The sequence below is a fragment of the Canis lupus genome, chromosome 14 (assembly GCF_048164855.1).
Source record: "Canis lupus baileyi chromosome 14, mCanLup2.hap1, whole genome shotgun sequence".
NCBI classification, from domain to species: Eukaryota; Metazoa; Chordata; class Mammalia; order Carnivora; family Canidae; genus Canis; species Canis lupus.
The window spans coordinates 55,434,175-55,456,566 of NC_132851.1; the positions used below are offsets into that span (position 1 = coordinate 55,434,175).

General features: G+C 35.1%; 1 protein-coding gene and 1 long non-coding RNA gene across 24 annotated transcripts in view; one reads left to right on the forward strand and one right to left on the reverse strand.

Annotated features, from left to right (window-relative positions):
* Window positions 1–22,392, forward strand: part of ADGRL3 (adhesion G protein-coupled receptor L3) — an 856,207-nt gene that overhangs the window by 553,883 nt on the left and 279,932 nt on the right. The gene's annotated exons all lie outside the window — the stretch shown is intronic.
* The window catches only part of LOC140604135 (uncharacterized), a 56,019-nt gene that overhangs the window by 12,098 nt on the left and 21,529 nt on the right, over window positions 1–22,392 (reverse strand). The window contains exon 2 of the long non-coding RNA XR_012007163.1: window positions 3,901–4,089. This is a non-coding gene — a long non-coding RNA (uncharacterized lncRNA). The remainder of the gene's footprint in view (window positions 1–3,900; window positions 4,090–22,392) is intronic.

The following is a 22,392-nucleotide window of genomic DNA, read 5'->3' on the forward strand; positions in this document are numbered from 1 at the left end:
CAATTATATACAAGAATCTTACTCATTTAAATCTTTATTTCTTCATAATTTAAAATATATTAGTTTGTTTAGTTTTTCTAATTATGCATGAGACAGTATTGCTAAGTAATAGCATGCTAAGTTTCTTTTTAATTGACAAGTTTGAACTTTAAGTATTTAATTGGTACTTCATAATAAAAATGACTGATCGTCCACTTTCAAAGAATTCTCTAAGGAATGAAATAAGTCTTCATTACCAGCAGGATGTAATTAATTTTTAATTATTTTCATTTTTTCCAAAGTATGTTCATACACTAGAACATACATTATGTAACTCAATTGCTGAAGGTTTCAAAAAGGTACTGAAAAAGTGTTCCATAATTAAAACTGGAATGTACGATATAAATTGCAAATGCATGAATGAACCATGCCCTTTTCTCAACACCTATTATTAAAAATAGAATGAAAGTTTTCCTATTTGAATCCCTCAGTAAATGAGTCATCCTGAATAGCTGAATTTTCCATCTAAATGAGAATGTTTAAGCATTAAGACATTTAAGACGCATTTTAATCATTTTGGAAAGATCCTTTCTAAAATTTTTACATGGCACTTTTTTTTCTTTAGCAAAGCTAACTCAATTTAACTTTTAACTTTTTCTTGGTCACTCCAAATCATTATACTTTTAGGTTTTGACCTGGCCTATATATATATTATTTAAATTCCTCATTTCAAAATAAATAGTTTTTTCTTTTCTTTTCTTTTCTTTTCTTTTCTTTTCTTTTCTTTTCTTTTCTTTTCTTTTCTTTCTTTTCTTTTTTTTTTCTTTCTTTCTTTCTTTTTGTTTTTACTATGACATTATGGGAAATTAAGTGCCCATAGCTTAAAACAAATATTCGTCATAAACACTTATAATTTAAATTAAACTTTGGGAATATCACACAGCTCCTATAACAATAGTTGGCTGTTCGTTTATTTATGTAATCATGAATTTGATTACTCTGAAATAAAGCATTTGCCATATTATTTCAAACCATCAAAAACAGAAAGTAGAACAATGTTGACACAGTAAAAACACCTCACTTGAGTCCATTTGTTTCAAATTCTGGTAAACCAGATTTATTTATTTTTAGTCACATAATCTTGGAATCCCCCTTTCTACTCCCATTGGTTCAGCCAACTATTCTCTATCCAGGTAGGGGGATGGGAGAGATTAAAGTATTATAATCTCCTGAATACACATCAAGATTCTGAACATCCTCCAGAGTTTTACCTGTTGAGAATGACTGCTATGTAAGTCGTTGTTTCCAAGAGATGGAAGCATTTTAAGCATTTGGAGACTGAGAAACAGGAGAACTATCTCAAGCTCCCAACATGACTCACCTACCCTCTTGCAACAATTAACTCTCAGTTTCTAATCTCAGATACTCCTCTCCACCTTCCTTTCCTATCTCAGTTTGTCCTGCATACAGCTATCGGATGTTTCCCAAACTCAAAACAATAGTTTAAATCCTACAGTTTATTTTCTTGACTCCCTGTTGTTTTATGATAAACCCTATGGATCTGTCATGAGAAATTTGACCTTAACATTAACACATAGTCTACATCATAAACATGTGCAGTCACAGTTTCACCCAATTTTATACTATAAATGAGAAAGCCTTCTATTTATTTAATGTCTAAATAGAAAAACATTAAGTTTAAATCTAAAAATAGATTTGACTACATTAAAAGGTTTGAGAATGTAGAATAAATTCCTAGTATTTATAATGATCTGCATACTGACTCCTAGGAAATCTCTTTTACAAAAAAAAAAAAAAAAAGTGCTAGGTATCATCTTCATGATGCCATAACTTACTTACAGGTGCAGTCATAATTGATAAGGTTATATTGCCTTAAGAGAACCAACCAGATCATATTAATTTTTGTAGTCAAACTAGTTTGTAACATGTGACCTAGTTTAGTTGACAATAATAACACAAAATATCATTTTGGAAAAATGACCACTGTTACCTGAAGATTAATCAGGGGGTAATTTTGTCCTCCCAAGGTAAAGACGTAACTGGATGAATTATTGCATCATTATGTCCTTAGTACTTTTTCTACTGTAGGAGTTTATACCTTTGAGATGTCCTTTACTAATGTATTCAAAACAGGAAGGGAATTTCTGCTTGTAATACATTCTGAAAAGACCAAATTTGTTGGTTTTTAAACCAATTATTCTAAAAAGAGAACACCTGTCTCTTCTTAAGTAATGACTGTGATGTTTTCCCACGAATTCAGTTTAAGAGATAATACTAATCTGAATAGCCATGATTCATTTCTGGTTGTCTATTTCTCCCAATTTGCAGCAAATAAAAGCTTCCTGTTATTGAGGTTCCTGGAAAGGAAAGAGAAGTGATTGTTCACTTTGCCTGTGAAGATATTCTTAGTGAAGAGGAGCTCAAATATACTTCACGATGATTGATTGACTTAAAGAATAGGGTAGCAGAGTTGTAAGAGGCACTTGCTCATTTGTAAGTCGCAGAGCCCAAATGAGGTAAACGTTAGGTGATGGCTCCTTCAATTTTCTGTCATGTTTGCTTGTGAACTAATGACCATTTTGAGCATAGATCTTAACTGCAAATTATTCTAAGAAAGTCACTGATTGCTGTTGCTTTCACAATTACTTCCACATAAATAACTTCTTATCTCTTAAACTCTTTTCATGTCTAAGCAGCTCAAAAAATTCCCATGCATTTTACACGAATAGCTTTATGTCAGGACAGTGAAGAGAAATTGAAGAGTTATTCATTGGGTTTTTCTGTGTATCAAATAGAAACAATGTTAATGATTTTCTTAAAAAATGAAAATAAAATCAGTTTGAGCTCACCGTAGATTTAAAAAAAAGAACAGATCAAGGATAACTAGAGAATGACTTCTGATCAGAATTCTTGAGTTTAATCCCTTTAGTTCATATGTGACCTTGAGGAAATAATTTGAACTCCTTTATTTTTAACTATGGTTAGAGGGTACATATATTATGCAAATTTTGAAAATAAAATACATAAAATGAGTCACTTGTCCAGTTTATCAGCTACCCTCTTCAAAGGAATACTTTCAACCAGTCATAGGAACTTCCATTGTTTCTTGGAAGTATGTCAGATTCAGAGAGAAACCCAAAGAAACTACTATGTTTTGAAAAAATGATTTTTTTTTCCATTTCACCTCCCGAAACAATTATTCTGCAACCATGTTGGAAAATACAAACATAATCAGATCCTGCTTGCATCTCAAATCTCATATCCCAGTGCTTACTCCTAGCAGTTTGCACCCCAAACTGTTGCACAATGAACTGCTGTGGTCTCTGTGCTGTTTCAACTCAAATGAACACCCCACAGGCTGCTACATTGATGCTGCCTCTCATCACTCTGGAGGCAAACTCCTCTGGCCTTTGAAGGGCCCTTGGGTGGGTCAGTTGGTTAAACATCTGGCCCTGGGTTTTGGTTCAGTTCCTGATCTCAGGGTCCTGGACTCCAGCTCTGTATTGGGCTCTGTGCTGAGTGTGGAGCCTGTTTCAGATTCTCTTTCTCTCTCTCTCCACAACCCCCCCTCCCCCCACCGCCCACACCCCCATCCTCAGGAAGTATGCCTGCATGCTCTCTCTCTCAAAAAAAAAAAAAAAAAAAAAAAAGATTGCAATGATGATTGTACCATTTATCATCCAAGTTGGGACACTTGAGAAGAAAAGGGGGAGCTACCAAGCAGGAAGTCTGAATGAGGTGTCAGGAGGATCATATGGTCACATTACCTCACAGCCATCTGGAGCCTTGTCTCTTCTGTGATGATTTCTCCCAAAACAGAGATGCTTGTTTCCTATTTTTGTTGCTGTTGTACCTCTTATGGCACTTAACACATTGTAAATGTACTCTCTGGATACTTGCCTGTTTCTCCCATTAGAAGGGATCTTTTAAGGCAGATTCTTATGCCATAATCATTCTGAATCCTCATCCCTCATCGTACTTTCTTCACAGTCTTTTCTACCCCAATGTATTTGGACTTCCTCCTCTCATCAGCGTCTGCACCTCATTACCAGAATAATTCTTGGTGTAGGGATGGACAGGCTTTTCTCCCTGGATTGAAGATAAAGAGATCAAAACAGAAACTGAGGTCAGAGTTCTTACGAAATTTGAAAGTGTTCCCGAAGGTGATTCTGAGGAAGATGAAGCTAAATAATCATTGGCTTAGCAAATTATATGCATTTAATAAATATCTGTTGATGAATTCATAAAAGAGATACCTATTCTAATAAAATAAAAAAAATAAAAAAAGAGATACCTATTCTAATAAAATCACTTGTGACCAAAAAAAAACATAAAAAATTAAAAAAATAATCAATTGTGACAAAAAAAAGTTTACTTTTTTTTTTACTTTTACTAATTTCTCTTTCACCTCAGTTTTTTCCCTACTAAATCCAAATGTCTCTTTTTCTTTTGTATTTGTAGTTGTATTTAGTATTGTTGTTAAGTTAGCCGTGTTAGTTTAGTTTCATTGTGGTTTAGTTTTATCATGTTCATTATTTGCCACATATGATTTTAAATTTCTCCTTAGAATAGTTTAAAATTAATGGGTCTCATTCTAACAAATAGTAACAGATTTCTAAAGCAAAACAGAAAAAAAAAAGAGCAGTTTTTGCCCTTTCTACATTTCGGGGTTTATAATTAAAGAATATGATTTTGTGGCAGGGTTGTTTTCTTTTTTTCTTCAGAATTTTTAAAGTTCATTATTTGCAGCTTTGACTTTTGTTTTTTCTTCTCTTAAGCTGGCTTTGCCTTTGCTTCTCAAACACAATACCCCTTTGCTTCTCCAAAGAATTAAAGAGATTTCTCAGAAGCCTTTGCCCTTTTTTTTTTTTTTTTTAACATACCCAATTCAAATGAAATTTGGGGATGCATTTCTTCTTTCAGTTCTCTGATAGCTTTGCATCCACAGAGAAGTTGAGCGATGTAAATTTATAACGTGAGAAAATCAGAGTTTGGGTTAAACCTCTGGTATCTAAGAAGGATATTCAGACTTTATGACACATGGTGACTAATATTTCAAAAAATTATTTTAGATGAATATGGAAATTAAGTAGCCTTCAAAAGGGTATTTCTAAATCAAAGTCCTTAGTATTAAATTGAGGGATTCTACTTTCCATGAGATTGCCACAGATTTGAGGCAGAGTATATGGGGAAAACAAACATAATTTAAACTGAGGCTTCATTTCCTCATTGGTTAAACAGGAATAACAATAGCAACTACCTCAGATTTATTGTGAGGATAAATGAGATTATAAAATACATAATAGAATTTAGCAGAGTTAAATATTCAACAGACACCATCAACATTATCATTGTCTTCATTTTCATATTACCTTAAAACAGTTTATCTTTCCATAAACCAATTGATAAACCAAGAATAAGTTTCCATGTTTAACCAAATGTTCATGCTGGTAAAAAAAAAGAAAACCCGTAAATACATGTTCCTTTTTAGATTAAATTTGACTACTGTGTACATGAATTCTCAATTCTTAACAGATGAATTAATCTTCTTTTTCATGTTCAGCTTGCATGTCAGGAGCTGTATCGTTATTAGTTGAATAATGAATGTGCTGTCATTCTTGTTAGCTATTTTATTTTGATGCCTACCTCTTGTGGACTTCTTTGTGATTTCAGAGAAGTCACTGGATCACCCCTGTAGATTAATATAGGAAAAGGCATAGTCTTCTACTACATTTGGCAAGTGCAAGGGTTAATTAAGATGATCAAACTATGCATAGAATATGTATCTCAATCTTTATTATTCATATTCTGTTTCATTTCCACCTTTGTACCTTATGGATAAAATCTGGAGCATGCATTTTCTGAAGTAGCTAACCCCCACTCTCTCGTCTTGTGTTGTGCTGATTAATAATAAAAGAGCAACAGGGACAGTCAGCAATTACTAAGCTTAAAAATTTCCCAGAGCTAAAATCATACCAAATCACATTGGGAATTTCTGTCATTTCTGAATCCTGTAGTACCTGACTTCCCCTTATGATAACACTGAGGGAACAATAGGTACACACAAAACATCACCTGCAATACTTGATATGTGTGTGTGTGTGTTTATGGAGATCTTTGATGGAGGACTCACTCTCATTAAATGCAGCCACATGAAACAAAATGGTATAAACTATTTTTGCCAAAGAATTCCTGGCAAAGGTAACATTGTACATCTCCTCTGCTTTATTTGGCATATTTCTTTATCCAGAGAAGGGACCCTGTTGAAAGGTTCTTTCTGGAAAGTCTGGATAGCTCAGTGGTTGAGCCTCCAGCTCAGGGCATGATCCCAGGGTCCTGGAAACAAGTCCTGCATCAGGCTCCCCGCAGGGAGCCTGCTTCTCCCTCTGCCCATGTCTCTGCCCCTCCGTCTCTCATGAATAAATAACATCTAAAGAAGAAGAAGAGGAAGAAGAGGAAGAGGAAGAAAGAAGAAGAAGAAGAAGAAGAAGAAGAAGAAGAAGAAGAAGAAGAAGAAGAAGAAGAAGAAAAGAGAAGAAAGAAAGAAAGAAAGAAAGAAAGAAAGAAAGAAAGAAAGAAAGAAAGAAAGAAAGGTTCTTTCTGATGAGTTTAGAAAAATCAGGTATTTCCACATGAGCAGTTAAAGGTGACTTAAGGAGATGTACTTTCTTACTGTCCTGGTGAAGGTTTAGAATGTTAGTAGCAAGACAGTAACTACAATTATGCCAAATCATCTGCTTAGTATATTTCATACATTGGCTCCTTTAGTATTCACAGTAATTCAAAGGCAGGGATTAGCAAACTTTTTCTGTTAAGGCTTAGATAGTAAATATGATAGATTTTGCTGATTATGCCCAATCTCTAGTGCTGCTGCCACTACTGATTAATCTTCCTCCTCCTTCTCCTCTATGTCTTCCTTTTCTCCTCCATCTACTTACTCTTCTTCTTCTAACTTTTTAAAACTTGGAAAACAATTTTAGAACACAGATCATACAAAATCTGGCATGGGGAAAATTTGGCCTATGGACCATAGTTGACTTTACCCTGCTTGGTGACCTATCTTGTCACGATTCCTGTGTTACAGATGGAGAAATGGATTTCCAGGAGGCTAACCAGTCTGCTCAGTGTTCCTCAGTTAAAGACCGTGGTTTTGGGATGCCTGGGTGGCTCAGTGGTTGAGCGTCTGCTCCTGGGTCTGGGAATCGAGTCCCACATCGGGCTCCCTGTGGGAGGCGGCTTCTCCCTCTGTCCTCTCTCTCTCTCTTTCTCTCTCTTTCTCTCTCGTGAATAAATAAATAAATCTTAAAAAAAAAAAAAAAAAGACACTGCTTTGATCCTCAGCTAGGAATATCCTCTCCAAATACCATCTCCTAATCACCAACCTAAAAAGCCCTATGTACAAAGAGATTTGATTGGCTGTGCTGGTATTGTCCTGTTTGTCTCAGAGGAAGAAAGTATGAGATAGTTATGATATAAACAAGGAGAATACAGTTTGACATTTAGGTGCATATGTGGCAGGCAGTCTGATTCATATATATGGCTTTAAAAAAAAAAAAAACTTACTACAATCCTTTGAAATAGGATTGCTATTGCTTGTATTTTACAGTGGAAGAAACTGATGCTAAAAGATTAATATGACTAAGGCTACTGAGTCTGTAAGTGATGTAACTGCAATGAGGACACACAGGTCTTGTGTCTCCAAAACCTGTATTCTTAACCATGACACGACACTCCTTTACCACCAATGCCCGTACTATATGACTTTGATTAGGGTTACTGAAACCTATGTCATCTCAGCCTTGTAAGGTCCGACAAAGACCAACGTTCTTAACCACTTAGTAACAGTGAGCAAAGGAATGAAACAGAAACAGGCTGCGTGTATATGTGTGTGTATAGATACACATATAGATAAATAATATCTTAAAATCAATCAAATTCAATACATAAAATAAATATTTTCACTTCTGACAATTTTTGGTTTTTATAGATAACTGTAATATAAATGCTTAGTACCTCTAATTTTTTTTAAAGATTTTATTTATTATCTATGAGAGACACAGAAAGAGAGAGGCAGAGACACAGGCAGAGAGAGAAGCAGGCTCCATGCAGGGACTCAATCCCAGAACTCCAGGATCACACCCTGGGCCTAAGGGGGTGCTCAACCACTGAGCCATGAAGATGTCCCTAGTACCTCTAAATTATGCTAATAGTGCTTCCAACTCTTTGAGTATAAAGCTAACTTTTTCACATTCCTGTGATTAAGACTGCAAACATAAAAGTAGGATAAATCTGTCAAAAATGAACAATTTTCACAAAGAGTTCAGATTTTTCAGCCTGACAGCATTTTAGCACACAGAGGGGAGTTGTCAAAATTTCACTACAGGCAGTTTCATTCTATACAATGATATATTTTAGAGTTTATGGAAAAGAATTAGGTGGTAAATTTTACTGTCGTCCTCCTAAGAGAATATCCGTATCCTTTTATTTCTCTATGTGCCATTCTGGTCTTATTATGCTTGGGTCACTGTTATCCCATGTTTGTAAGCCTTTCCGTTCAATACTTTTGTGTGCAGTTTTCTGAATTCAAGTATTTTGGGGGCATATTGGTCCCAATCAACTAACTGACCGTGCTAGGGTCCTGCTGAACTATCTTGAGAGATTTTTCTCCCAAATCTCATGGATTGATAAAAAACAAGAAGAGATTTTGACCTAATTGTGGGGAAAACAAGTGTCTCCCTGTCTCTTTTCTTTAAAAAACAGTTAATTTCACAAACCTTATATATATTCTTGTAAAAAAGCTCCTCTGATTCTTCATTATCTTGCCTCATTGTATCATTATGCATGTAAGAAATTTGAGCACTGAATCTATAATGAATATATTTGAATTTTTCTACTCTTCTCCGAAGTAACTTGAGGTACATTTAATTTACTGACCGGTATCCAAAGGTCTCATTCTAATTATTTGTAAATTTGCCTTCTCTAAGTTTTACTGACTTCAGAGCTAAGAAGAAAAGTGCCTGATGGGCATCATTTGAGAGTAACACATGATGAGTAGCTTTTACTCTGAGATCTGTATCATCATACTTCTCCATTTATAACCTGTATTCAGTCAAATCCAGGCTGCTCCTACTTTTCATAATTTGGACTCTCTTGGGAGTAGGAGCTGTAGAGGAGGTGTTACCATTTTGTTGCTAACCATCCATGAACTTTGTCTCAGGTACCCTTAACATGATTTAGCATTCCTCTTTTTGAGTTAGTGTTACTGATGTTTTCTGATCTATCAGCAGGGAGGACAGGAAAATTTAACATTTTATGTTTTTCTTGGCATGCTGGGATAATCTTTGAAGCCGAACTTTAAAAACATAAACACAGCAGGCCAGTTTCCTGGCTCTGTACTCTAGGGAACAAAACTCTTTGTTGTAAATACCCTGGTCTATATTTTTCCTCTTGCTGTTTGCTTCTATGGTTCTAGAAGCAAATTTTCACCTGCTAGTTTTCCTTTGAAGTAATTTTAATATCACTTTTCAGGCACCATAATCCTTTCTCCTGAACCCAGAAAGCAAATCTTCCTTTACTAGCATCAACTATTTTCAATTCTGTTAAATACAGATAAATAATTGAAATGTGGTGTCAGTTTATCCAGGTTTTTCAGTTTATCATAATGACATCATTGTCATATACAAAAAAACTATTTTATTGGGGAAAAATCAATAAAAGTACTTTAGTAGATGTTTGGTAGAATAGATATTAACTCTTTTTTTAAATGCTTGATAATAGAGTATTTCTTAAAATACCTACTGTACATAGATGAACTGAACTATATTTGGGGAATTGTGCCTCCTTTGGTTAAGACCTTTTCAAAAACCCCATGAACGTTTTCTGTTAGAAATGAACAGGCTGAGAGAGTTAACGTAGTTATCAAATTTGTAACATTTCTCAATTAAGCAAAATTAGTTGCACTGTGAATTTTTCTCCAGTTTTGAAAGAAATTTCCCTAGAGCATTACTGTTCGCCTTGCTTTTGATTTAAAGTATAGCAACTTTAATAGTCGTCTTATTTCCTTTCATGTCATGAATGTGACCAGAAATGCACTGGGTTCTTACAATGTCTAAGGCATTTGAGTGAGTCCTAGGATGACTGAGAAGATGTAGTACAATTTGTACTTCAGATGCCTTCAATCTTCATAGAATCTTTTTCTTTTTTTTTTTTTTTAAGAGTTTTTAATCTATTTATTTTTAGAAAGAAACAAAGAGAACATAAGCAGGGAGAAGAGAAGAGGGAGAGAAACAGAGAGAAAATCTCAAGCAGACTCCACACTGAGTGCAGATCCCAACTCAGGGCTGGATCTGAGGACCCTGGTATCATGACCGGAGCCTAAATCGAAAGCTGGTCGGTCACTTGACCAACTGAGCCACCTAGGTGCCATCCCCCTCATAGAGTTTTATATATGAATTGTCCTCTATAAAGTCTTCATTAAATGTGTACATTATGATTACTCTTCCACTTAAGCAAATTAGAAAAGTGAAAGGATGTTTCAGTCCCATTACTTATAAATTTATAGCAAATGTTAAAGCAAGTTTAAGAAACCATAGAATAGGGACACCTGGGTGGCTCCAGTGGTTACACATCTGCCTTTGGGTCAAGGGTGATCCTGGGATTCTGGGATTGAGTCCCGCATCAGGCTCCCCACAGAGAGCCTGCTTCTCCCTCTGCCTGTGTCTCTGCCTCTCTCTCTCTCTCTCTCTCTCTCTCTGTGTCTCATGAATAAATAAATAAAATCTTTAAAATAACCCTAGAATAATTTGATAGTAGCCAAGGTGTTTGTGCATATATGTATGAATAAAATATAAGTGTACACACATACTTGCCATTTACATTTTTCCATGTAGTACACAATTTCTGGAGAACGCACACTTTTAACCATCATATACATTTCATAACAGAGAAAATGTGTCTAAACCCTATTTTACTCTTTCTGTTTCCCTGGAATTTGATACCTAGGCTGCATATTAGAAAAGATTAACTAATTGGTATCTTCTTTTGATATTGTTTTGGTAGGTGAATTGAATTATAAGTAAAAATATAGATTTAAGAAATTCATATGGCCTTTATTTTTTTTTCGTTTAAATGCTGTCAATTTTTAAAAAAATATTTTATTTATTCATTCATGACAGACAAAGAGAGAGAGAGGCAGAGACATAGGCAGAGGGAGAAGCAAGCTCCATGCAGGGAGTCTGATGTGGGACTCGATCCCAGGACTCCAGGATTACGCCCTGGGCTGAAGGCAGGTGCTAAACCACTGAGCCACCCAGGGATCCCCTTCATATGGCCTTTAATGTAATTCTTACCGTAAGTAAAATACCAAAGAAAAGACATCTATTTTTTTTCTCTCTCTTCAAAAGCACTTTGTAATATGGTGAATCATATTTCCAAATATTACAAGAGAATTAGGAGAGTAAACATACCAAATCACTTTAGTCTTACTCATTCCCCACATCCTCCTTGGGCTCATTCCTCTGCCAGCCTTTCCTGAGTCACCGAACAAGATTTTACTTCCCAGTTATCAAGGTTACTTTAGTCTTCCTTATAGACCAAAAATAATAAGTACTTATTGAATATCTATTCTGAGTCACACAGATATTTATCAGGTTCTCATAGTAAATGTATGACCTAGATAATTTCAAAATAGTGGATTGACTCTAAATCTTATTTTAGACAATACTTTATCTTCCTATTTTGCAGCATTCCTAGCCTGATTTTGTTAGCCCAGCAAGGCTCTACACTTTCTATACTTTTTACTGTAAAACTAAAAAGATGAATAAAAGAGGAGGAGGAGGGATGAATGGGTGAAACAGAGCATTTTTAGCACAGTGAAAACACTCCATATGATACCATATTGATGGACATATGTTATTATTCATTTGTTCAAACCCACTGGATGTACACCCTCAAAATGAACTCTAATGTAAGCTATGGACATTGCGTGATTATGACCTGTCGATGTAGGTTCATCAGTATAACAAATGTATCCATCTCTTTTTTTTAAGATTTTATTTATTTATTCATGAGAGACACAGAGAGAGGCAGAGAAATAGGCAGAAGGAGAAGCAGGCTCCCTGCAGGGAGCCCGATGTGGGACTTGATCCCAGAACTCTGAGATCACACTCTGGGCTGAAGGCAGACGCTCAACCACTGAGCCACTCAGGCATCCCCAAATGTATCCATCTTAAGGGGGTTGCTGATGATGGCTCTGTGTACAGGGACCTGGGATATATGCGAAATTACTGTGCCTTCTTCTTAATTTTGCTGTGAATTTTAAACTGCTGTAAAAAAAAAAAAATCTTAATTAAAAAAAAAAAGGAAAAAGAGACAGTGTAGGATAGAGGAAAGAGCAAGAGCCCATGACTAAGACTCGTATGACTATTATCTATGTCTGCCTCTGCCCTTAAACAGAGGGTGACCTTAGGTCTGTCCTCTATCTTATCTGGGCCTCTTTCTTCCTCTGTAAATTACAGCAGTTGGGCTAGATAATTTCTAAAGAAGCCATTCTATCACTTTGATTTTTTGTTTTGTCTGATTAACCATCATCTCATTATATATAGTTGTGTTTTATGCTTATCACTTAGTCACAGTCATCAAGTTACTATATTGCCTTATGAAATGTTCCATTTCTGATTAAAAGAATGTCGTGTCCTCTGTGCCATTGGTGCATTCTTAATAATGCAGTGTAGGAATCTAGATTCATTAGAAAATTGTGGTAAACAATTCAATCTCTAAAATACCTTTTAAAGAAGGCCTTTCAAAATGCAAAATATGAGTGTGCTTTAATAGGGCAGCAATTCAAATAAATAAGTATATATGCAATCATGTGTGTGTGTGTGTGTGTGCGTGTGTGTTATACAAATATAGAACACCTCCAGAAAGATATACAAAGTCCTGGAAAGAGATTTTTGCCTGTGGAAAGTCACCAGGTAGCTTAAATGCTTTCATTTTGTCCCAGTTGAATTTGAATCACGTATATGTAATATCTATTCAAATAATTAGTACATTCAATAATAGGATTATTCTAGAATTAAATACTAGTTCTTAAGTTGTACATTTGGGCAAATTGCCACAAACTTTGAAGCTTAAACATAATGCAGATTTATCAGTCTAGAACAAAAGCTTAACACAGCTCTTGCCAGTTCTTTCTGTAGACTCTGGGAAGGATCCTTGTCTGTTTAAAAGTCCTAGAAGCAACATTTGTTGGACCAAAGCATCCCTTTGTTCTGGTCCACATCCTCTATCTTCTAAACCACCCATGGCTTGACTTGGCTTTCTTGCATTGTATCACTCTTAATCCTCTGCCTTCCTTTTCTACTTTTAAGAACTCACATAGTTAGCTAGGATAATGTCTCATCTCAACCTTAATCATATCTGCAAAATCTTATCTGCCATATAAGATAGCATAGCCATAGATTCTGAGGATTAGGAAGTGGACATCTTTGGGGAACCGTATGTCTACCCAACACAAGCTGTAAGCAACATATCTGAGATGACTTTAATTCAGATACTCAGAATTAAATTAGAATTGTTCTGGCAATGAAACTAGCTTAGGATCAAACAGCCTTTTGTATGTCCTTCATTAATTAACCAACTGGAATTATTGATCCCCGAGTTCATGCTAATATCATGGTTCTGCTGATTTGGTTTGCTTATGTTACTCAAAATCTGACTTTTCCAATCTAGCTTGTCACAGCTCCCCACCCTAAACACTCACACCCTCAATTTCATAGACCTGAATATTAAGTGCTTGGATAATGAAAGAGTTTCTTCTTTCTCTACAATATGCAAACATGAGCTCAGTACACTGGTGATAAAAATAGGAAAGGTGATGTGCGTGTATTTTGGCTGGAAGAGGGTTGAAGTATACTTCGATTTTTTTTTTTTTCCAGCTTTTGGAAATCACAGTGATTCAAAGAGATCTGTATTGTTAAGCCCTAACTGTTTTTTAAGGCATCGATTTAAAAGGGAAAAAAAGTCAGGAGAGGGCTAATAACCTACCCTCCTGTTAAGTAGAATGTTAAGCTTTGCTCATCGTCTGAGGAAAGTAATTTTGTAATCATGATTATTTTGTGAGTTAGTGCTTTAGTAATATAAACACTTAATTTTAGGTAGTCTGAAAATAGGGAACTAAAAATTTCTAATGTTTCAGAAATTATAGTATATTTGCTTTCTTTCTCCACCCCCGTGGGTGTATTTATAGGAGGTGAAGGCAGTGAACTATATAGTAAGAACAAGGTCTCTGGATTTGAAACCTGATTCCCACACACAGTATTGTGTAACCTTTGAAAATGCATTTAATCTTACTGAGCTTTAGATTTCACATTTTTAAAATAGGAAACGATATTTACCTCACATGGTGCTTCTTAGTATTAGGCTCTTAAAAAATCACCATTTTTATTAACAGGCTCTTTGGTTTTTTAATGTATTCATTCCTGCTTATTTTTGGGTGGTTATTAAAAAAAAAAACTAGAAATTCAGGGAAGTTAAATACCCTGATTCCTTTTTCTTTTTCTTTATTTAGTTTATTGTAATGCTTGCTACTATAGGTTTTTGAGACTTCAGGAATAAGTTTTGAAGTAGTGCTTCTAGAACTCAATGTTTGTTATTTAACTACCAAATCATTTTTTCACACTTGTGAAAGTGAGAAATGTATTTGCGTGGTTTTATAAAATACATTCCCCTTTATATCTGTGAGCACCTGAAATTTGTTTTAAGTTTAAAGCATTCCTCCAGTCCAACGTAATTTCAATGCTAGGACCAATGGGAGGCTAATAGGATTGTTTTGCAGGCTAACAGAATTCATTTGTTTCAGACTTGTTGATTTCTTCCAGACAGTTGCTTAACTGAATTTGACATTAAATTGATTTTTCATAACATAGCCTATTTAGGTATCATAACAATATTACACTTAGTTTTTAAAAGCCCTCATTATTTACTGATACATAAATAGTGTACAAGTGAAATTATATTGTGTCCAGGATTTGCTTCAAAACCTTCTGAGGGCAGCCCCGGTGGCTCAGTGGTTTAGCGCCACCTTCAGCCCAGGGTGTGATTCTGAAGACCCAGGATCGAGTCCCACATCAGGCTCCCTGCATGGAGCCTGCTTCTCCCTCTGCCTGTGACTCTGCCTCTCTCTTTCTCTCTCTCTCTCCCTCTCTCTCTCTCTCTCTATCTGCCTCTCATGAATAAATAAATAAATTCTTTTTTTAAAAAAAAGCCTTCTGGGATGAGGAAGAGGAGACTGAAGGAGAGAGATGGGACAATATAGGACAGTGTACGCCGTGCCTTGGTCATTGTTAAAGCTGAGTAATAGGCATATACATTATTTTTTCTTTTCTTTGGGGGTGGTACATCTTTTTTTATTTTTTTATTTTATTTTTTTTTTTAGATTTACCTATTTGAGAGAGAGAGAGAGAGCAAATGAATGGGAGGGGAGGTGGAGAGAGAGAAGGAGAGAGAATCTCCAGCAGACTCCACACTGGGCTCTCAGCCTGACACAGGGATCAATCTCAAAACCCGAAATCGTGACCTGAGCCAAAACCAAGAGTCCACACTTAACCGACTGGGCCACACAGATGCCCCTTGTGGGGTACAGTTCTGAAATTTTTGTTATTTTTTAATCATCTTTTTTTTTTTTTTTTTGCCCTGCCTTCCTTCCTCCTGTGATTCCCTGTCTCCCAGCCCCTCTAAGTTTTATGATCTGTAAGCATCCACTCGTTATGTTCCTTCTGCTTCCCTACACCTACTGTTGGCTTTCACTCGAGTACCACTTGTATTCTCCGGGCAGTGTTCTTCCCTCACTTCATTTACCTCAGTGAGATGCTATTGTCTCATCTCTGTCAAAGTACGTATCATACTACACTATGGTTGTTTAATCCTGCATCTAAACTGCAGTCTCTTTGTGGGGTGAGCATCTTATCTTGTTTATGTGGTATTGTTAAGATTGGCCACTAAAGGGATTGAGTACTGAAAAATTATCCGCTGAATGAAATGCCCACATATACAAACAAGAAAGTTACTTTTGCTTCAAATCACTCCATCTGTTTCCTGTGCGGAAGTAATATCCACTGGGGAGAAGGCCATCAGTGACCTTGGTGCCTCCATCAATGACTTTATATCCTCAATAAGTCAAGCATGTAGTTGCTTCTTTGCTACCTCATATTTTACTAAATTCACTGAAAATAAGTATGAGTAATAAGATGAAGGGGGAAAAGGAAGCCAGAACGAAAAGATAAGTATCAAATTGGCACCTTTACAGCTCTTTTCTTTGATGATTACTTTTGATTGGTGTTTACATCTTTACCTAAAAGCTGATTTTATAAATGCCAGATGGTTATAGTCAGACTGGGACTTGAAGACAAAACAGAAAGCTGTTTAATGCTAGGCACACCCAATTTTCCATCAGCACAAACAACATATTGACCTCTGATATTTTTTTTATCAGTAGCTGAGATTATTTTCAACAAGAAATTAAACTTTATTTTTTGTTCCTTTGAGAAAGGAGGCTTAGCTACTCTCAGAGTATTTGAAAAACTTAGGAAAATTCCATCTGCCATTCTTTTTTTTTTTTTTTTCATCTGCCATTCTTAAATGTAGTTTCATATAGGTTCCCACATTCCACATGAAATCACTATTGTAGTAGGACAGAGAGGTTCAGAGATGCAACTTGCTGTCATCCTAAAGGTTGTAAAAGGAAAATGATAAAACTATTTAGAACCCCAGGAGCAAAATGGTGAGATCTGTTTTATTGTTTTTAAGGAGGAGAAATGTCATACCCCTAGAGGAAATAATCAAGATCAACAGTTGAAAGTTTAAAGCAAACAAACAAAAGAAAGGCATGAAATCTGCCTAGAGGGCCATAAACCATTAAACTTGTTTACAGCACTATATAGAAAATGAGAGAAATTTGAGTTGAAAGATGATGTAACTGGAGAAACCAATGGGGACTTTATGGTAGTAAATGTGTTTTTGCTTTAGGAAGAAAGCTGTATTAGTTTCCCAATTATCTCCATATTTGATTTATGCCTTCTTTTATTCATTGGTCATTGGTGACGGTATTAATATATCTATGAACATGTGTAAAATATGAAATAAATGCATGAGGATAAAGCATCTAATATAGCACATTGTGTTCTTTCATTCTTAATTATTAAAATTAGATTTGGACCCTTATCTGTACTTTCATCTTTTTATAGTTTCCTGTCAAAGTCCGATATTATCTCTTGTCTTTTCTTGAATTCTCCAAATGCTGTTTGTGGAAATTACATTGCTTTCCCTGATCATCTTGTTTAAAATTGTAACCTGCCTCCTCTACTCCAGATCCCCTTTAGAAACCTGTTCTAATTTGTTTCCATTGCCCTTTTCATCTTGTTCATGCAATATTATTGATGTATTGATTTTGTAAATCGCTTACTGTCTGTCTGCCCTTACATTGGGTTGTGCATTATCATTTATTTTGTTGTGTGATATATGCCAAGTATCTAGAAACATATTATGTATTAGGTACTCAACTAATAGTGGTTGATGAATTAATGAATTAAATAATGAACTTGCCATAATAATAACAATAATAGTCAAAAATTATAAATATTTTACTATGTACCAAGTACATAATACTACACATGCATAAGTTTATTTAACCGTCAATAGACCCCTATGAGGTAAGTGTTACTATAATCCCCATTATACAAATGAGGAAATTGAAGCATGTAGAAGTTAAACAACTTGATAGTTGCTGGCTAATTAGTTATATGGCTAATGGTTATAGGGTTATAAAGTGGCAGAGTCCAGATATCAACATAGGTAGTTCTGTTTCTAGGGCATAATCTGATCTTTCCTGTTAGGCCAAACTGCCTTTAGTTTGTAGACCCTATCTTATGGAGGGAAAATATATATATTTCATAAATAAATAGTTCTCAAGCTTTTTACCCTTTCAACACACCTGAAAGATTATGCTCCACGCACTTTGACAACAATGGCCTACAACAGAAGGCTTCAGAAGAGAGAATAGAATGAGAGTGTGTTTATTTTTCTGCAGGCTGGGTGTAAAGCATCTCCTTTCTTACTGTCTTCTGATATCAGACTTGACAACTAGCACCTTGATTTGACTTTTGAAATTCACCGATTTCTCAACATGTACTTCCTCATTCTAAAATGTGGGTTTGGGATGATAAGCTATCACATGCCTTTCTCCCTCCAAAATCTGTGGTTCTAAAAATGTAATTCTGTGAATTCTGTGTTCTCTTGTGCAAGTAAAGGATTGACAATAGAAAGAAAAAAAAAAACATTTTTCTTGTATCTAATGCTAGTCCAGTCTTTCCTATATTTGGCCTTTAACAGAAAATGTGCAGGATTCCTCAATAAAATACAAATTAGATGAAAGTTGAAAAGAGATAGAAGATAAAAGAAAATAATGACTTTTCTAGAATCCATAACAGTCTTTGGGTTTTTGCTGTAGTGCTGGGTTTTGTTGACCACCACCCTTAAAATTTCTATACATCTTTGGCATACCTGGCACTAGATAGGCCACACATTTTCATTTTAGAATGTGAACTTCTCTTTTTTGGGGGGAGGGGAATCATTGTTCTTGCAATGTGGATGAACTATACAACTTCTAGACCCAAATCCTATTTCATCTTTCTATATCCACTTGGAGAAATTGGTCCCTTTCCAGGTTTTAACAATTGTCTTAGTATTTCAATCAGATCTGCCTCAACTACACTACTACCTTTAAAAAAATAAATAAGTAAATAAAATGAAAAAAACCTGAAACACATTTCCATGGTATCGGAAGCCTCATGAACTACAAATGAAAAGTAAAAGGGTATAGCCTTTTTGGAAATCAGGCTTCTAAAATTTACACATAGATTTACTATATGATCCACCAATTCCACTCCTGGGCATATATATTCAAGAAAAATGCAAACATGTCCACACAAAAATTTGTGCCCAGGGGTTCATAACAGCATTATTCATAATAATGGAAAAGTGGGAATGATCCCAAACGTCCATGAACTGATGAATGATTAAATAAAATGTAGTATGTCTCTGCAGTGGAGTATTATTTGACGACAAAAAGAAATGAAGTGCTGATTTATGCTACCACATGGGTGAACCTTGAAAAACTATATTCAATGAACAAAGCTGATCACAAAAGACCACATATTTGAGTAGTTCGTTTATAAGTAATGTCCAGAACAGCCAGATATCTAGAGATAGAGAGTAAAATAAGTGGTTGCCAACGACAGGGATGAGTTGGGAGGAAATGAGTGACTGATAATAGGCTTGAGATTTCTTTTTGTAGCAGTGAACATGGTTTCAACTTGATTGTGGTGGTGGTTGCACAACTCTGTGAATATAAGGAAAACCACTGTATACTTTAAATGGGTGAATTGCTTGGTATGTGAATTATATATCAATATAGATTTGTCGCATAAAGGTACATATATACGCACATATGTGAATACTTATATATGTGCACATACACATATCTGTGACATCTTCATACATTTCTATCATTTCACCTAGACCAGAAATGAATGAAATCTCATAAGCTACTCAGCTGTTTCTCTACTGCTTTTATTTTCCATGACTCCTTAGCAGTAAATCATGAAGCTTTCTCTCTCTCTCTCTCTCTCTCTCTCTCTCTCTCTCTCTCCCTCCCCCCCCTTTTAATTCTTTTATAAAGCCTATCATTCAGTATTGTTTATTCCTTTGGTAAATGCTTTGTAGAAAATTTAGGTAAAATAACCAGTAAATAACATCACCAGGAAACTCTGTCCTTTAAATTGCATGTCCTATAAAATCAGTTTTTTTTTTTTTTACTTTAAATTCTACAGCACAAAATAATTAAATGAAAGACTATAGATGAATCTTAGCCTGGGAATATATTTCCTGTAAGAGATAAAGATCACAGGAAATAACTAAACGTTAGTGTCAGTCAGTGTATCTAGCTCTGAGCTAAGAGAGTCAAAGTCAGTAACTAATAATTCTGACAATAGCCATGAAAAAAGTTCAACGAAAATTATCAAGAAAACTTACAAATTTCATTTAAATGGGGAAAATAGAATACTTAAACAATGAAATATTCTTATAACCAAAATATAAACAATTTCAAAACTTTATTTATTCCAGCTTTATTTAATGGCAAATCAAACTAGTGGATATCCATTTAAAAGAAAATGAAGACAAAATATTTTAAATGTTTATCCTCCAAATTAATTTAAAGAATTAATGCAATTCTAATGAAAATCTCAGTATGATTTTTTGGCTTTAAAATCCAGGGGACAAAAGGAAATGAAATTTGGGAGAAATAAATAAACAAATCTGTATCTTTTTAATTTGAAAAAGTAAAGAAAAATTGGAGCAGCACATTTCACACTTGGATATATAATGCTTCTGCTGTAAGGACCAGGAATGTCTAGTGTAAGATAAATAAAAATACATTCTGTATTTGCCATGCTTTTTATCTTCCTAAGCTCTTTTTGAACTGATCACATTTTTGGTTGAATATTATTATTCACTGTAATGTCTAGGAGGATTTTTAATTCTTAATGGGGTAGGTGGATATTTGATAGTCACTGTTTTTTTGTTTTTTTTTCCCAAACTGTCCATGTTCTATAATGCTCTCCCTGATGAACAACAATTTTCTCCCTGAGATTCACTAACCATAGATTAGAATTAGGCTTTATTACTTCTTTTTTGTGTGTGTGTGTGTGGTCTATGTGTGTGTATCACTGATCATCTAACTGAAGCAGAATTTCTTTTAATGTATTTGATTAATGTGGTTAATCAACAGCAGCCTCCGTGATTTCTAGTTTTTATTCTGTAGAGATCTCAATCACCAAACTGAAATCTATCACTGCATTTCTGCTATTTCTCCAAGACTTAGAGAGACTGTCAGTTCCAGCCACAGTAGCTCTCTCTCCCAGCCACATCTTACCCTCCAGCTTGCTGAAGTTCACATTGGAGACAGAATGGACATTATGGCAAACCGAGTTCAGGACTTGACTGTCAATATCCTCACCCCATCCTGCTGCCTCTTTGATATCTCTGTTCCCCCTTAGGGACATACACACTGTGATCTTGTGCTACCTAAAGTATCCCTGTTGAGCACTCTTGAAGTTATGTGGTTTTCCCAAGAACAGAGGCAAATGTGACATTTAAAAGGTCTTTTTACTTCAAACCGAATGTAGGGGTGACAGTTCCACAAGCAGTTACTTGTCAGAGTTTAATCACTGAAATCTATACAGTTTTTTCCCAGGTTTAGTATACGGAGACCTTGTTTGAGAAAAATACCTGACATACTTGAAAACCCTTCAGATTTAGAGTCAAAATGCCCCTGGCCTTGCTCTTTATGAGCTGCATGTACTTGAGCAAGGTATTCAGTCTCCTCTGCTTGTTTCTCTGATTTAAAAATATGAATATATTGGCATAGTACCTCCTTCTAAATACCCACAGTGACATGGTTGCATACATGGAGATGATGTGCATATGAATGCCTGATAATTATTATATGTGGTAAAAGTCGTGTTCCTGGATTAGACATGAAATCAATATTATTTTATATGCTGAAATTATTCTGAACCAATACAAAGTAAAAGATTTTCATGGTCAAGAAAGTTTCAAACCAATTCATTTGTAATGACAGGACCTTAAAAGTAAAAAAAAAAAAAAAAAAAAAAAAATGATTTTGCAATCGAGTATGCTACATAGGTAAACACTAGGCATTTTCATAATTAAGATAATCTAAAGTTTTTAATAAGCTGTATTACACATGGACTGCTACAAGTGCACAATCATGATCTTACTCCTTTTAGAATAGTGCTTTAGTATTCCATTGAAACATGGCCAGTGAATGCACAATATTCTTAGTTACCATTATGAGGGGCTCTGTATATTACAACGTCTCCACTGTGTCTGCTGTTAGCTAGAAAAATGCTGGGAGCAACAGCAGCTACTATCAACAGGGAGCCATATTAATTATTTGAAATGTGCCTCATAAGAGGAATCAGCAGAGTTTATTACAAGTCGAATATTACTTGAAACGGGAAGGTTACTCTAACTGTTATCATAATCTATGTATCATTAACTTTCCTTGTTTAGGAAAAGAGATTAACAACCCTGTAAATTGCTATAGTAAATGTGTAAAATATAACTGCATATTCCCATCATAGAAAGAAATTGGTGGGTCCTCTGCTTCTACCCAAACCTTTTTTTTTTTTTTTCCAGAAATAGTTCTACAAAGTAGCTTTAGAAATTGAACTGACTGCGATTATGCTTTCTTGCCTCAAAATTCTAATTGCTTACTGGATCATCAGTATACAAAGTATAGCTACTTTGAACATT